This window comes from Papio anubis, chromosome 3, assembly GCF_008728515.1.
Source record: "Papio anubis isolate 15944 chromosome 3, Panubis1.0, whole genome shotgun sequence".
NCBI classification, from domain to species: Eukaryota; Metazoa; Chordata; class Mammalia; order Primates; family Cercopithecidae; genus Papio; species Papio anubis.
Window position 1 is genome coordinate 12,858,812 of NC_044978.1, and position 16,835 is coordinate 12,875,646.

A 16,835-nucleotide genomic window follows, 5' to 3' on the forward strand; every position below is an offset into this window, starting at 1 on the left:
GTGGTCCAGTCAAAGCAAAAGCAGGTCAATCAAGTGCAAAGGTCACAACAATAGCTTTTGGGGAATGTTCAGGGAATTTTGCTTGTTGACTTTCTAGAGGGCGAAAGAACAATAACATCTGCTTGTTATGAGAGTGTTCAAAGAAAGTCAGCCAAAGCGTTATCAGAAAAACGCCCAGAAAAGTTTCACCAGAAAGTCCTCCCCTACAACAGTGCTCCTGCTCAATCCTCTCATCAAACAAGGGCAATATGGCTGGACTTCCAGTGGAAAGTCATTAGCCATCACCTTACAGTCCTGATTTGCCTCCTTCTGACTTTTTTTTTTGTTTTCTAATCTTGAAAAATCTCTGTAAAGAACATCCTTTTTTTTTTTTTTTCAGTTAATATGTAAAAAGACTGCATTTACATGGTTAAATTCCCAGGACCCTCAATTCTTTTAGTATAAACTAAATGGCTGGTATCATCACTGATAAAAGTGTCTTGAACTTGACGGAGCTTACTATGTTGAGAAATAAAATTTATATTTTTTATTTTTATCTTTTAATTCCATTTTTCACAATCTTTTTGAAATCCCCTCACAATAACTGGGCTTCCTGAGGACAGTTCCTATTGTTTTTTTTTCTGTGCGTGGGCCATATTTTCATTTTTCTTCAGATGCCTCATATTTTTTGTTGAAAACTGGACATTTAGAATACAATCCTGCACCATTTAACTATGGGAATACATTCTGAGAAATGCATCATTGGGCGATTTGATAGTTGTGCGAGCATCATAGGTTGTGCTTATACAAACACAGATGGCATAGCCTCCTACACACCTAAGCTATATGGCATAGCTTATGGTCCTAGGCTACAAACCTGTACTGCATGATGCTGCACTGAATGCTGTAGGCAATCGGAACACAATAGTAAGTATTTGTGTATCTAAACATAGAAAAGGTGCATTAAAAAATATAGTCTAAACAATTTTAAAAATGGTACCCCTCTATAGAGCACTTACGGTGAATGGAGCTTGCAGGACTGCAAGTTGCTGGGTAAGTCAGGGAGTCAGAGGTATGTATGCATGCTGCCTGACCCTTTGGGAAAGTCTCTTTACATGGAAAAGTCACTACCATCTTCTGATGCAATAAATAGAATACTAGCTCTTCTATTTATAGCTTCACTATAAATAGCTGTTCTATATAGATGTCTGGAGCTAGAACAACTATATTGGTATGTACAGTGAAGGGCAATGAAGGGTAGAACAGGAGCAGGGGAAGAATATGTTGTTCTCTGTCCATCATAGAGTTACTCACTATCCCAGTCTTGGACTATCTACCTCTGCACCTTTTCTATGTGAGAAAAGAAACATTTATATATTTAAGCTACTGGTTGTCATTAGTATTGTCAGTGGCTTTGGTTTTTTTTTTTTTTGGTTTTTCATTTGTTTGTTTCTGAGACAGAGTCTTGCTCTGTTGCCCAGGCTGGAGTGCCCTGGCGCAGTCTTGGCTCACTCAACCTCTGCCTCCCAGGTTCCATCAGTTCTCCTGCCTTAACCTCCTGAGTAACTGGGATTATATAGCTGCCCACAACACATCCGGCTAATTTTTGCATTTTTAGTAGAGATGGGGTTTCACCATGTTAGCTAGGCTGGTCTCGAACTTCTGACCTTAAGTGACCCACCTGCCTTGGCCTCCCAAAGTGCTGGGAGTACAGGTGTGAGCCACCGTGCCCAGCCTTGCTTTGTTTTTATTATCTGATATATGCAGAGAAATCTGATCCCAATACAGGGGTAGTAATGTACTTATCTCATAGAAGATTTTGTTATAATTTAACTGAGAGACAAGTGTGGAGCACTTAGAGTGACACCTATTGTGTAGTACTTTTCTGTAAGTACCAGCCATTCTATTACCTAGTTCTCTCCTTAGTTTCAGAGCCCAGGAGGAAGGAAGCAAGTTAGACCTCACTACTAAGAAACCTAGAGAAGAATGTAGAGGTCAGAGAGGATTATAGGCCATTATTAATAGAAATAGGACAAGAAAAGACCATTAAAATATTGAACCCATTTATTTAGGGACTCACATTTTTAACTAGACATGGCTGCGGGATAAAGAATTTGGTTACTCTTTGTCCCCAGTTCCTGATAGATAGCCTTTAAATTCTTGGAATTTCCTAAGAGATAGGAGTATCTTTCTTAATCATAGTGAGCCCTTCAGATCACACTTAATAGTTTATACTAACAAAGATGACTCATAGTGGGCTCTTAGTTTAGGCTAATTAGATGAATTAGAATGGGATTACCAGAAGGATCAACTATGTAATTAGAGGGTTAGGCCTTTGAACTGGGTGATAACAGCCTAATCCCTGAGGGAGGTAGGGAGGTTAGAGATTGAGTAGCATGGCCAAAAATTCAATCAATTACACCTATGTAATGAAGTCCCAATAAAATCCATGGACACTGAAGCTCAGGAGAACCCCTGGTTGCCAATACTCTTGAGTATTGCCACACAAGTGTCTGTGGAATAGAATGCCATCTAGGACTCCATAAAGACAGGACAATGGAAGCTTCAGGTTAGGCCCCCGTCAGACCTCACCCTATGAGTCTCTCCCTTTGGATGATTCTAATTTCCTTTTGGTGTAATAAAAGTATAATAAAAAATACAGCACTTTTGTAGGTTTGGTGAGTGAATCAAATGTGAAGAGGTTGTGGCAACCCCCAGATTTGTAGCCAGTTGCTCAGTAGTGAAGGTGGCCTGGGGAACCTCAAGCTTGGAGCTGGTGTCTGGAGGGTGGGCAGTCTCATGGAGGAGTGTGTCCTTAACTTGAGAGGTTTGGCTCAACCCCAGGTGGTTGGTGTAAGAAGGTCAGGGCAAGGGCAAAATAAACTGACTTATTTCTCTCTTCATTCCTTGTATGACATCAGCTTTGAAAGGCAGTGGTTTAGTTCTGAGCTTGAATTCTTCCTGTATTTAGCCCAAACTGCCTAGATGTGCCCATACCACATTTATCTTTGCATCTATTAGGCATTATGGAGTAACATTGAACTGCAGAAAATCAGTTCTCAAAAAGGGAACTGTCATGACTATCAAGAATATTGAATTTTAAAACTAAGGAAGTAACATAGCACAAGCTTAATTTGATTTGGGATTATATTACTTCTGTGGCAGATAAAAACCACAAACTCCTTAGCTTAAAGCAAACATCTAAAATAGCAATGTGAACACTCTGCTGAAAGGTCTTAACTTCAGAATAAAAATTGTGCCAGCTTTGAAACAATTTTATCTTCTTGCCAGCATAATTCATAACCCTCAATTTAAGAGCAAAACACCAAATTACTTTTAAACTAAATTTTTCTTTAGGACTACATTCCTGGAAATAAAATTTTTATAAAGAATCTAAATTCTTACAGAGAACTCCACTTGTTTGTGGAGTATAGTCCTGACTTGCTAAGTAAGCTGTTATTTTCTTTTCTTTTTCTTTCTTTCTTTCTTTCTTTTTTTTTTTTTTTTTGAGACAGAGTCTCACTCTGTCGCCCAGGCTAGAGTGCAGTGGCATGATCTCGGCTCACTGCAACCTCTGCCTCCTGGGTTCAAGCAGTTCTCCGCCTCAGTCTCCCGAGTAGCTGGGATTACAGGCACACACTACCGTGCCTGGTTAATATTTTTTGTATTTTTAGTATAGACAAGGTTTCACCATCTTGGCCAGGCTGGTCTTGAACTCTTGACCTCATGATCCACCCGCCTCAGCCTCCAAAAGTGCTGGGATTACAGACGTGAGCCACTGCAACCGGCCGAGCTAAGTTACTTTCATGGATGATTATTTCAATTATTTATATTTTTTATATCTATGTATCCATTTTTCTCCTATAGAAAAATGAGAGCTTTCTTTGACCCTCAGAAAACCAATTTTTTTTGTACAGAACTTACACAAATAATTAAGCTGATTGCCAAAATTAATGAGTTTTCCAGCATATAAGCATTTATGTGCTCAATTCCAGACATCCGTCTCATCAAGCGCTCCTATGTTATTTACAAGTATTCCCAAACATCATTAACACAAAATTCATTGCTCTGACAAAGTTTTGGCAAAAGTAAAATGGTGACTTAATGACAAGTTCCTAGAACTGAAGGGTCATTATTGATGTGAGCAGGCAAGGGCCAAGTCTGTACTCCAGGGAATTTAAGGATTCTTCTCAAATTACCTCCTACTATGGGTTTCTGGCCAGGAAAACCTGATAGTGAGAGTGGTGTCTGATTCACAGGCTGGGAGGTCCTTGAAATCTGAATAGGCAAGATAGGAGTGAGGAGCTAGGTTTTGAAGTCTGAGTTGCTGGGGTACATCAGGCCAAAGCAGATTCAGGGATCCTAACATGGTGGTGACTACACAGCTACGACGGGGTTCTACTGGCTCCATTACATCCGGCACAGAGGACTGGTCAGTGGTAGTCTTTCAGTCACGGCCCCAAAACTATCTTATAAACTTACACTCTTCTGCATCCTTGGTTTCAGATGGTGCCAGGCTGCATCTTATCCTGATCCCACATTCCTCACTGAGCAGCTCATGTGTCCCACATTGCTGATCCATCACTTTTTACCCCACACTCACAGATTTGGGTCAACTCACTCTGAACACTATTTTGATCACAACCACACATCAGCTCAGTCAGAATTAGGGCTAAAATCGAATCAGTAAAATTCAAATGTACCACTTTGGTAGTTTCCAGACATCTTGATGTTGAATGTTTTATATTTATCTAACCCTTTCAAATCTCTTACTATGTGCTAGGCACCATATTAAGTACTTTACAAATATTAATTCATACAGCTCATGATTTAGTTTTATAAGAATTATTCCTGATTTGCAGATGCAACAAGTGAAGTGTAAATAGGTTAAGTAACATGTCCAATGTCTGCCGCATGGCAAGTGGTAGAACTGAAACTCAAACCCAAGCAACTGAAACCCAGATTTCAGAATTGCTTTGCTCTGCTATGTCATCACCTGAATCTTCGTTGGATTGGGCTCTCCCAAGGCAAGACATTGTACTCAATTTGTTTCAGCAATCATAACTCACCTTATATATCATTTGACAATTTTCAGAATACTATTACAAACATCATTATGCCAAGTAAATAATGTTTTATTTGATATAACATGATTCAATATTTCTATTAAAAATTTATAAAAGTAAAAACAATCAGGGATCAACAGTTTTTGGTGTCTGAGTTTTTCCATCTTTGAAGGAATAAATACAGAGATAGTTTTTTTTCCTGTGGAATTCTTTGGTAAGAAATAACAGAACTTTTTTTTCTCTATTTCAGCTTTTAGGTTCAGAGGGTACCTGTGCAGGTTTGTGACATGGGTAAATGGCATGTCATTGGAGTTTGGTGTACAAACGACTTTGTCACCCAGGTAGTCAGCATAGTTCCTGAGGATAGTACCTGATGGGCAGTGTCTTGACCCTCACCCTCCTCTCACCCCCAACCCTCAATGGGCCCCAGTGCCCACTGTTTCCTTCTTTGTGTCCATGTGTACTCAATGATTAGCTCTCATTTATAAGTGAGAATGTGTGGTATTTGGTTTTCCATTCCTGCATTAATTTTCTTAAGACAATGGCCTCCAGATGCGTTCATGTTGCTGCAGAGGACGTGATCTCATTCTCTTTTCATGCCTGCGTAGTATCCCATGGTGTATATGTACCACATTTTCTTTATCCAGTCCACTGTTGATGGGCATCAAGGTTGATCCTATATCTTTGCTATTGAAATCACAGAACTTTGTTAGTTCTTAAAGTATGTGTTTCTTACATTTCATATTACATGTATATTCCTACATGTATACTTCATAGGAGCATAATTTATGTAAAAATCACTATTTCTCCAACTCATCTTAGGTTTTGATCCTTAAAATTTTCTACTCACTTTATCATCACTACAAAAATATTGATAGTTATTTTTGAAACTTTACTGAAATCTTGCCTCATGAAAATTTTCTCTGATTATCTCAGGCCCAAATCATGTCCTTCTGTAACACTATGTTCTGTCAGTTTATTTTTGTTTCAAAGCATTTCAAAACTGTATTCTGATATTTAATTTGTCATTTAAATTTTATGTTTTGTTCTTGTTAACTCTCTCACTATGTTGCAAATTCTCTGCAGACAGGAACTTTTCGTAGGGTTTTCAGTTCCTCAGTAACTCTGTATTTTGTTCATAATTGATGTTTATTCAATGATGTGAGAGGAATAGATTTACCTTTATTTAGGACCAACCCTGCATCAGATAAGACAAGGCACTGGATATATGCCAGTCCAAAAAAAAAAAAAAAAAAAAAAATGCTGTCATGTTGCTTACGTTGTAGTGGGGACAGATTGACAATACATGATAAACTCATTACTGGAATTGCACATGAAACATAGTTTATTCTACAGCCATGGAGCTGTCCAACCCTGATTTAAGCATGGTGGCCAGGCCTCAAGGAGAAGCAGCGAGGTGCAATGCAGGAAGGTGCCTGGCTGCAGGGCCGCATTGAGAGTACTCCACACACAGCCCATGGCAGGCCCACGTCATGAGGGGCTGAGGCATGGTGGAGATGAGGGAGGTGAAGCCTGGAACATTGTCACCCATGGTGGGCGAGGACTTTGAATGGCAGTGGGTCAGATCACAGCAGGCTTTTGGGATCAGGGAAAGAGGTAAGGCACTGTTCTAAGTGTGATGGAAACTGACTGATGTGTTTTAAGGTGAATGCCAATCTCATTTTCATTTGTAAAAAGCACGTTGACTGCAGTGTGAAGGAATTTTACAGGTAGTCATTTAAATGGCCTCAACATTCGGTCTCTCCCCTGAGTCCTACTTTCTAAAGAAGGGAAACAAATATTCCTAAAGCCACAAAATCAATCCAGAAGCAGAGGTCAAATTCAAATTTAGGTATGCGTAATCCAGAGCCTCTGATCTTTGATAAAAGAGGTCCTAATAATCTTTCAAATGAATTATTTCACTTTATCATTCAACTTTAATTCAAGATGACAATTATCTTTTATAATAGCATTGAACAGGGTCTTTATCTATGTTGTGTAGAGAGACACACGCTTTACAGGAAGAAATGGCTTTCTCTTGTTTACTGACTTTTAAGAGGTCTAGTGGCACATCTCTGCCACTTAGGAATCAGGGGCCACTAATCTAGAATCTAAAATCCTACACATCGATAGTGAAATGGCTATTTTACTCATCTGATAAGCAAAGTGAGCCAAATCTAAATTTTCATAGAACAATACTAATGTTGATAAATGTTAAGAAAAGGCTATGTTTTCTGTTTTTTTTTTTTTTTTTTTTATACTTTTTTCAGAGATGGAGTCTCGCTCTGTCACCCAGGCTGGAGTGCAGTGGCGCGATCTTGGCTCACTGCAACATCCACCTCCCCGGTTCAAGTGATTCTCCGGCCTCTGCCTCCCGGGTAGCTGTGATTACAGGCGTCCGCAACCATGCCCAGCTAATTTTTGTATTTTTAGTGGAGATGGGTTTCACTATGCTGGCCAGGCTAGTCTCGAACTCCTGACCTCAAGTGATCCACCCATCTCGGCCTCCCAAAGTGCTGGGATTACAGGTGTGAGCCACCACACCCAGCCCCATTTTTACTTTTGATGCATCTTTTCATATTCCTGTTTATCGCAGTTGTCTTGTGATCATTTCTGTAGATGAAATAGCAGTGAATTTGCCACTAAAATGGTATGCCTTGTGAGTATTCATGCCACTGGGAAGAAAGGCTTTCAGCTTGGTCGTATTCAGCTTGTGTGAACTTCTGAACACGATTACTGTGACACTGATGTATTCAGGACTATTGTATTCGTATTACTAAAGAGTCACTTTAAAATACAATATTCTCTTTAAGAGGCTCTCAGGCAAAATAAGGACTACAGATGCCTGAGAAAAGGAGTTAAGTGTCTAGAAAACAAGATTATCCTTCTTTACTTGATCTTTGGGAAAGAAAATTGAGCTGGAATGTTTCAGTTGCAGACAGCTATCAAGAATTTCACTTTTTCTTTGCCTTTACTAACTCAAGGAGCAAAGGCAACAGAGATTTCTTCTCTTTCCTTGTCTCACTGTTTTATTGTATTGCTACCCTTGTAAATAACCTAACATAAATGTAATTGGTAGATCCAGCACCCTAACACAGCTTGATAGGAGCTCAGCAGAAAATGCCCCAGATTCTACCCTAGAAGTATTCAATAAGATGCATCCTCATGATTAGCTACAGGTAGCATTTTATCTACTTTCTCTGTGTACAGAAACGTGGAAAATAGAATAGTCATTTAAAAGACAGACACATCACATTCACATGTTTTGCTGTTTGATTTATCACATAGCATGGATACTGATGGCAGGTACACTGTGTTTCCAAACAGTTATAGGAAGAATTAAGGGCCAATATTAAAACTATATCTACTTTTGCAATCCAGTGGTTTTCTCTTGAAGACAAGGCATAGTTGATGCTTTTGTTTAAAATTCATTTTCTTGGCATAAGACCCTCATATCTTATTTTAGAATATTTATTTAAAGTCAATATGAAAAATCAATAGCAAACTCAATGCCCAATCTTTTTGAATGCCCAATCTTTTGAATGCCTTTTTATGGATTATATAGTATATTCCACAAGTGCAAACTAGCTTCCTAGCACAGAATATAAAATTTTAAATTAATTGGATATGAAAGGAATACTGAGAAGTAAATTAATTTTCTGAATTTTCTGTCATTTTCTAATCACAGATAAACCTGTTCTTAAACTTCATATGGATTTTATTATTATTATATTTCTCAAGCTTGCAAGTTGGATTTAATTTGTCCAGGTAAGTGAGAAAGTTGGTATATTTCTTTAGCATGTTCTATTGTGTCAAGTATGTTTTCTCTCCTTGGATAAATTCATAATAAACAGCATGGTCTCACCCAATAATGAAACTCACATTATGAGAGTATGAACAGAGTTTTGATTTCCTGCTTTACCAGCTTGAGAGGCCAAAAAAATCACAGTTCTTTTACTAATTACATTAATGTGAACCTACATGTCCTGGGATAATCCCATTTACTTGGGAATGTTGATCATATCATTCAGGCATTTCTGCTCCTGAAATAGAGGTAATGTCAGAATTCAGGAGCATCATCTTGATGCTGGAGGACAGCACAGTGTCATGAGATGCTGGTTGCTTATTTTTGAACAGGTGTTGCCAAGCTGGAGACTCCAAGCCTGACCAATAAGAAGTCCAGCTTTACATACCACTACCAACAGCATGGATGCATCAGAGGAATGTCCTGAAAATATCATTGCCATGGAAACTTGATGTGCAAGGCAGTACTGGTTCCAAATACCACAGGCAGGAAGATCTGGAGCAAGAATCACCATTGTACACAAAGAGTATTGCATGTGGTTCCTGCTCACTGCTCTGCAAGTCTCATTATCTTACTACTGATCTAGCAAGGCCTATTGAAGGTAACCCTGGGAGAAGGGAAAGGTAAGCAAATCTCCTTGATCCCCCTTTTCCAGTGTTACATCAGCGATAGTCATTCCATACTTTTAGATACCTGAATTCCTACTTTCATGCTAAAAAAAATTATGTGTGCATGCCTGTTAAGCACAAAGCACTGGGCGAGTGCATTAGAGATTGAACACAGAGAGATTTCTGTCTTCAGGAATATTGATCCCACAAGCAGCCCTTCCCCACAACAACCTAGGCTTTGGCATCTTGCCTGGTTGCCAGCTTCAGCTCTGTATCAGGATGAGATGCCCCAAGAGAAAATCTTAAACTTTCCTGCTTACTCATCTCTATTGGTATTACCTCAGAAGGAAGAGGAAATGGGAGCTTGATCTTTTCTTTCACAGGGAGACAATTTCTGTGCTTTTTTGCAATGTTTCCCACCTTTTTCCCAGCGAATCTTGAGTTGTTCTGTACACCAAGAAGTAGCTGGAGTGAGGAAATCGCAACCTATGTCAACTTGCAAAATTTCCTGCTTTGGGCTGACTGATTACAGCTACAACAACAACAACAACTACAACAACAACAGCATCATCATCATCAGCAGCAGCAGCAATAACTTTAAATAAAGTGATCTTATTTTAAGTTTTTAAAATGAAATACCAGGTGGATAGCAAATATTTCTTTCAGAAAGGCTACTCCTGCTCTTTCCACCTCAATTTTGTCAGGAACATTCCAGAAGAAATGAAATTATGTCTATATTCATACTCCTTCTACATTCATACACTTTCATTTTCCTTAAACATCGTAACTATAATTGAAAATGTCAGTGAAAAGTCATGAACTCTATTTAGAAAATTTGCATGAATTTCCAATATAAATGTAAACCTATAAAAAAACTATCTCTTTGGCCCAATTTTGTAATCATATATAGAAAATGTTTTCTTTAAATTTTATCTATTTGAGGATATATATTTAAACTCTAGCTTTTTCATTTGAAAATACTTTTTATTGTGACATTTTCTGTTTTTCTGGAAATAGTTCTGTAAATGTGATGCATTCTAAATTGAATTTTGTATACTTTCACAATTGTTGGGGTCATTTTGATAGTTCAGTCAGCAAAAACAAAATCAATCCATACAGGCAAAAAACTTTGAAAGATTATGCTGACAGATAGAACATATAAATTTTAAAGAATCTATGACTTTTCTTCTCTATATAAACTAAAAATAGCTGTTTCTCAAAATCTTTGGAAGGAGTAAGCAAAACTTGAAATAATCTCATAGTATGAGAAGATAAAATAATTTCAATGTTTACTAAAAGAGAGTTGAAAAACCAAAAATAAATAGTTTGTCATTACAGAAATACGGTTCACAACCCTTGCCAGAGAAGCAGCTGACTTCATGAGGGTGGGGCAGGATTGCCCCTCAAGGATCCAGGATACACGGTCCCCTCCCGTTCCCAGCAGTCAATTTAGGAGAGAATCATAGTTTCCATTTAAACCACTGAAGTATAAAAGGTGTCAAACACACATTACCTTCAGGAAAAATAGGTCCACGTACCCTGCACTCATCCTTCTGAGGATTCCAGGGTCCCTAACTCTCCCCTTTTCTCTAAAGCATCAATGGGATGCTTTCAGTTGGTCATAGACGTTTTCTGGCATGGTCTATCTGAAAAATGGATCAAGGGGCTATTCTCACAAATTTAATTTCTGGTGAGACTCTCTGCTACATTTGTTTTATTTTGTATATTGAAACTCACTGCTAATTTCATTTCTAAAAATCATTCTGCTCTAAAATGATGCATGTGAAAGTCTCTGATACTGTCAATAGGAAGTGGATAAAATATTCTAAGCGTAAGGATAAGATAATCAGCTTTACAATTTACAAGAGTATGTTAACAGCACTGTGGCAACTGGTTTGCAACCTGGACTCAGGATGACCAATACTGATGCTATTTGTAATAGTATAAAGGTCAGGGCCTGAACTAAGATGCTGATTGTGAATAGAGAGAACAGGGGAGAAATTCAAGAGAGATTTCTGTAGAAGTACCGGAATCTGATTGCTTAAATATACAGAATGAAGACGTAAAGCTGGGAGGGGATAGCTCCCAGTTTTCTATTTGTTGAACTTGATAGTAAAGACATTAAAAAAGGGAGACAATGTGAGGAGAAGAGCAGGGAGAAGACAATAACAACTGCAGAAATCAAGAAAGAGACAAGAAATATGCAAGCTAAGGACAGGACTGGAAACGCCGGTACTGGAGCTAGCAGGGTACACGCTAGTTAAAGCCATGGAGGCTGATGGAATCACCCTGGAAGGGTCAACAGAGGCACGTAGCAGTGTCAAAGCTTGGAACCAAGCTGAGCTGCTCCTAGCATGCTCATATGTCCGAGCATCTTTGAAGTGAAATGGCGTGGAACAGGTCTATCATGGGCCTACTGTAACAGGAAACACAAAGAACACTGCAAAGGCCCTGATCTAAGGTAACATCATATCCTAGAGGCGGTTTTTAGCTCTGCTGACATCTGTTCCTTAGACCATCCTCAGATCAGGCTCTGTGGACTTCTGCCATCCATGCTCAGTATATAAATGTGACTAGGAAGAAGAAAGGGTCTAGAGGCAGAAGACAGAGGATTAGAGTGGCTGTACCCTCAATGTAGCTCAAAGAGTGAGGATGAGAGACTGGCCACATTGAAGGTGAAAGTGTGGGAGGTTGTAGTCTGAGCGAACCATATCAAAAACATAAGCATTGAAAGGCGTACTGGATGCATTCGAATGCGAAGTCCAGAGTCTGGTCTTGAGATGGAATGACTAAAGCTGAGGAGAGAGGAGATACATTTGATTTGAAGAGACCAGGGAACTGAGAGTCAAAATGTGAGTTGCTTATCCACATAAACATTTAAATGATGTAGCTAATGCAGAGTTAAAGACGAAGTAGTGAATTGAGTATGCAACGTTATCAATTAATAGGGTATGCAAAGGGATCGATTAGTGTGGACTTCCTTAAGAAACAGTATAGGTTAGTGAGAAAAAGAAATGTGGCTAGATAGTGTGGGCTGTACTGCAGGTGAGGGAGAATAATGGTTTAGAACTGTGCTGTGCACTGCGGTGGCCATCAGCTTCACGTGGCTATTGAATACTTGAAAATAGCAAGTCTGAATTGAGATGGGCTGTAACTAAAAATATATACCAGATATGCAAGACTTACTGCAATTAAAAAGACTTCAAAATAAGTATTCAGTTAATAATTTTATATTGATTTCAGGTTAAAATGAAAATATTTTGGATCTATTGGATAAAATGAAATACACTGTTAAAATTAATGTCACCTGCTGCTTTTTATTCTTCTTTAAGATGGCTACTAGAACATTTAGAATTTCCTCTGTGACTCACGTCTGTGGCTTACATTATGTTTCTATGGACAGGGCTGGTCTAGAAGTTTAAATGATTCTAGATAATCACTCTTTGTTCTTTCTTCCTACTGAGCACTGGTACATACAAACCCCAGAGCTATTCATTTTTATAGTTTTGATATGTAGCCTTATGATATAGTAACAAAAATAGTTATTGAAAGTACATGAGTGCAGCTGGGCATGGTGGCTCACGCCTGTAATCCTAGCACTTTGGGAGGCCGAGGCGGGTGGATCACCTGAGGTTGGGAGTTCGAGGCCAGCCTGGCCAACATGGAGAAACCCCGTCTCTATTAAAAATACAAAATAAGCCGGGCATGGTGGCACATGCCTGTATTCCCAGCTACTTTGGAGACTGAGGCAGAAGAATTGCTTGAATCCAGGAGGGGGAGGTTGCCGTGACCTGAGATTGGGCCATTGCACTCCAGCCTGGGGAACAAGAGTGAAACTCCGTCTCAAAAACAACAAAACAAACAAACAAAAAAAGTACATGGGTGCTAGCTAGGACAAAATACTGAGGGATACACTTTGTTCCCACTTCTTCCCTGATTCTGGGCATGGATTGGCGTGGGATTACACGGTTGGACAGTGAAACTATAACTGATACTACTCTACTGACCCCGGTTCCCTGTCCCTTACTTCCCTGAATATGTTCTCATGCAGGTACTTTCTTCCCTGGAAGGAGGATGTCAAGTTGGGTCACAGGTCATGTTATAGGTAATTTTACATATTAACATAAAAATTTAAAAAAGTTAAAATTTTAAATAATCCATATTACTAAACATATAGCCTGCAATGTAGAGTGATATAATAAAATTAATGTATCAGAGATTTAGGACGTCAGCCGATTTTAAGCTGTGACCTCCAATACATCTAGTGTTTTAAAATAACTCTCTTAACCATTAGTCATGGCTCATATTCACAAAGAATAAAACAGCGCTCTCTTTTTAATCACACAAATTCATTTTTTCTTTACATGTACTTTTCCCTATTGAAAACAAAAATATGGTGTCTAAAAATAATTTCATGGAATTTTTTCATGGAAGTAGTCACCTTTTTCTTCGTGCTGACAATCTTTACAGACACTGTAATAAAGCACACTGAAAATCTAAAGTGATACATAGCATAGGTTTAAGAGCAGGCCAAGGAAGACAAGAGGCCAGAAAATGATAATAATAATAGTTGTGAAACAAGAGGAAGCTAAGGAAAATCCTGGTCAATAATATTTAATTCATTTCTTCATTGCTAGAGGTAGGCCAAATATTTGCCAATGAGCTTCACAGCAGTCAGAGAAAAGACAGAAACACAATCTGACGAAATATTCACAGACCATGAGACAAGAATAAACCAGTTAGTTTAGCAAACTATATCTTTTTCTTATAATGAGCCTAAAGAAAAATTCCTGCTATAGTTCTTTAAAAATAACATACTATGTGATAGTGTTTATTCAGTCCAAGGGGAAATTTTAGGTTTTTTTTTTACAAAATTGTAATCAAATATCTGCTGGCATAAAGGCAGATACATTGACCAATGGAACAGAATAGGGTACCCAGGAATAAACCCATACATGTAAGGTCAACACATCTTTGACAAGAGAGCCAAGAATACACATCGGGAAAGGAAAGAACGTGTTTTCAACAAATGGTTTTGGGAAAACTGGATATCCACATGCAAAAGAATAAAACTGGACCCTTATCTTGAATCATATGTAAAATTTAACTTGAAATGGATTAGACTTAAATCTAAGCTCTGAAACTGTTCAATTCCTAAAAGAAAATGTAGGGAAAACCTTCATGACAATGGTCTTGGCAATGATTTTTTGGATATGACACCAAAAGCACAGGCAACAAAAGGGAAAATAAACGAATGAGACTACTTGTTTCAATTGAAAAACCTTCTGGGCCGGGCATGGTGGCTCATACCTGGAGTCCTAGTACTTTGGGGGGCTGAGGCCGGCGGATTACCTGAGGTCAGGAGTTCAAGACCAGCCTGGCCAACATGATGAAATCCCATCTCTACTAAAAATACTAAAAAATTAGGTGGGCATGGTGGCTGGCACCTGTAATCCCAGCGGCTCAGGAGGCTGAGGCAGGAGAATCGCTTGAACCCGGGAGGCAGAGGTTGCAGTGAGCCAAGATTGCGTCACTGCATTCCAGCCTGGGTGACAAAAGTGAAACTCCGTCTCAAAAACAAACAAACAAACAAATAAACAAACAAAAACTTGCACAGGAAACAACCAAGAAAATAAAAAGGCACTGTATGGAATGGGAAAAAATATTTGCCAACTATCTGACAAGGAGTCAATCTCTACAATATATACGGAACTCAGACAACTCAGTAGCCAAAAAGAAAAAAGCAAAAACAAAAACCCTCCAAATAACCCAATTAAAACTGGGCAAAGGACCCAAATAGACATTTTTTTCAAAGAAGATACCTAATTGGCCAACAGGCATATGAAAAAAATGCTTAGCATCACTAATCACCAGAATTGCAAATTAAAACCACAAGGAGATATCACCTCACACCTATTAGCATGGCTACTATAAAAAAGAAAACAGGTTACAAGTGTTGGAGATAGGGAAACCCTTGTACACTGTTGCTGGGAATACGAATTAGTCCAACCATTATAAAAAACAGTAAGAATATTCCTCAAAAAATAAAAAATAGAATGACGATATAATCCAGTAATTTCATTTCTGGGTATACATCCAAAGGAAATGGAAATTAGTATGTTGAAGGGACACTGCATTCCCATGCTTGCTGCAGCATTACTCACAAAAGCCAAGATATGGCAGCAACCTAAGTGTCCATCAATGGATGAATGAATCATGAAAATGTGGCACATATACATAAGGGAATATTATTCGGCCTTCTGTGACAATGTGAATGAACCTGGAGGCCATTATGCTAAGCGAAATAAGTCAGGGGCAGAAAGATAAATACTGTATGATCTCACTTACATGTGAAATGTGGAAAAAGTCAAACTACAGAAACTAAGAGTATAACAATGATTGCAAGGACTGGGGAATGAGAGAAATGGAGAGATGTCCACCACAGGCTGTAAACTTTCAGTTATAAGATGAACAGGATGTGTTCAGTAATCTGATTGTGATAACCATTACACAACATATACTAAATAAAAAAGTCAAAAGAACATTTTTAAAAGGAGGAAATTTAGTTTTTTAAAAAATATGAAATTGAGTATCTATATCTATATTGACACATATATATACACATATATAATCCTCTTAATCAATACTTTTCTTTCCATTACCCTGGCTTCACAAATAATTCTCTGACTGTCCAAGTTTCCCTATTACATATTAAAATTGGGTCAGTTTTATCAAGCTATTAAAAGTTAATTTTCTGGTTTTAATTGTTTAGCATCCTGTTCTCTCAAGTAACCAATCTGATTAATGGATTCTTTCTCAGAAGCAATACATGATTATGGGTTAGTATGTTACCTTTCCTGAGAACTGTATGTAATTTGATGACCTCCTGGTCATATGCCAACCTAGAGATTTTCAATTTTTAATTTTATTTAGCAGAAACTGTTTTCCCAAAGAAAAGTTAAGTGAATCTCTAATCTAACACATGGACACAGTGGGGGTTACCCCAGCTGAAGCACTGGGGCTCTGGAGTCCAGCCCTGTTAGCTTTGCCTTTTACCACACACAGTGGCTATAGAAGACGCTTAGCAGCACCCTGGCATTATGCAGAGTATGGTTGGTTTCCACACTCCTGCCTTTAAAAAAATGCTGTGCTTCTCTAGCACAATGGTAATATTTGAGAGTTTATCAACCCCTCAATTCTCTCCACCTAGAGAGAGTCCTACTCTGCCTTTGACTGGAAGCCCCCTTAACTCCCATTTTGTATGAATGTCTCATAAATGTAATAGTAAATGTGATCACCAGATGCTACTAAGTTCATTAGGATATATAAGGATTACTGAGAGGAAATAGGATTACTGCTATAAAATAGAGTCACAGA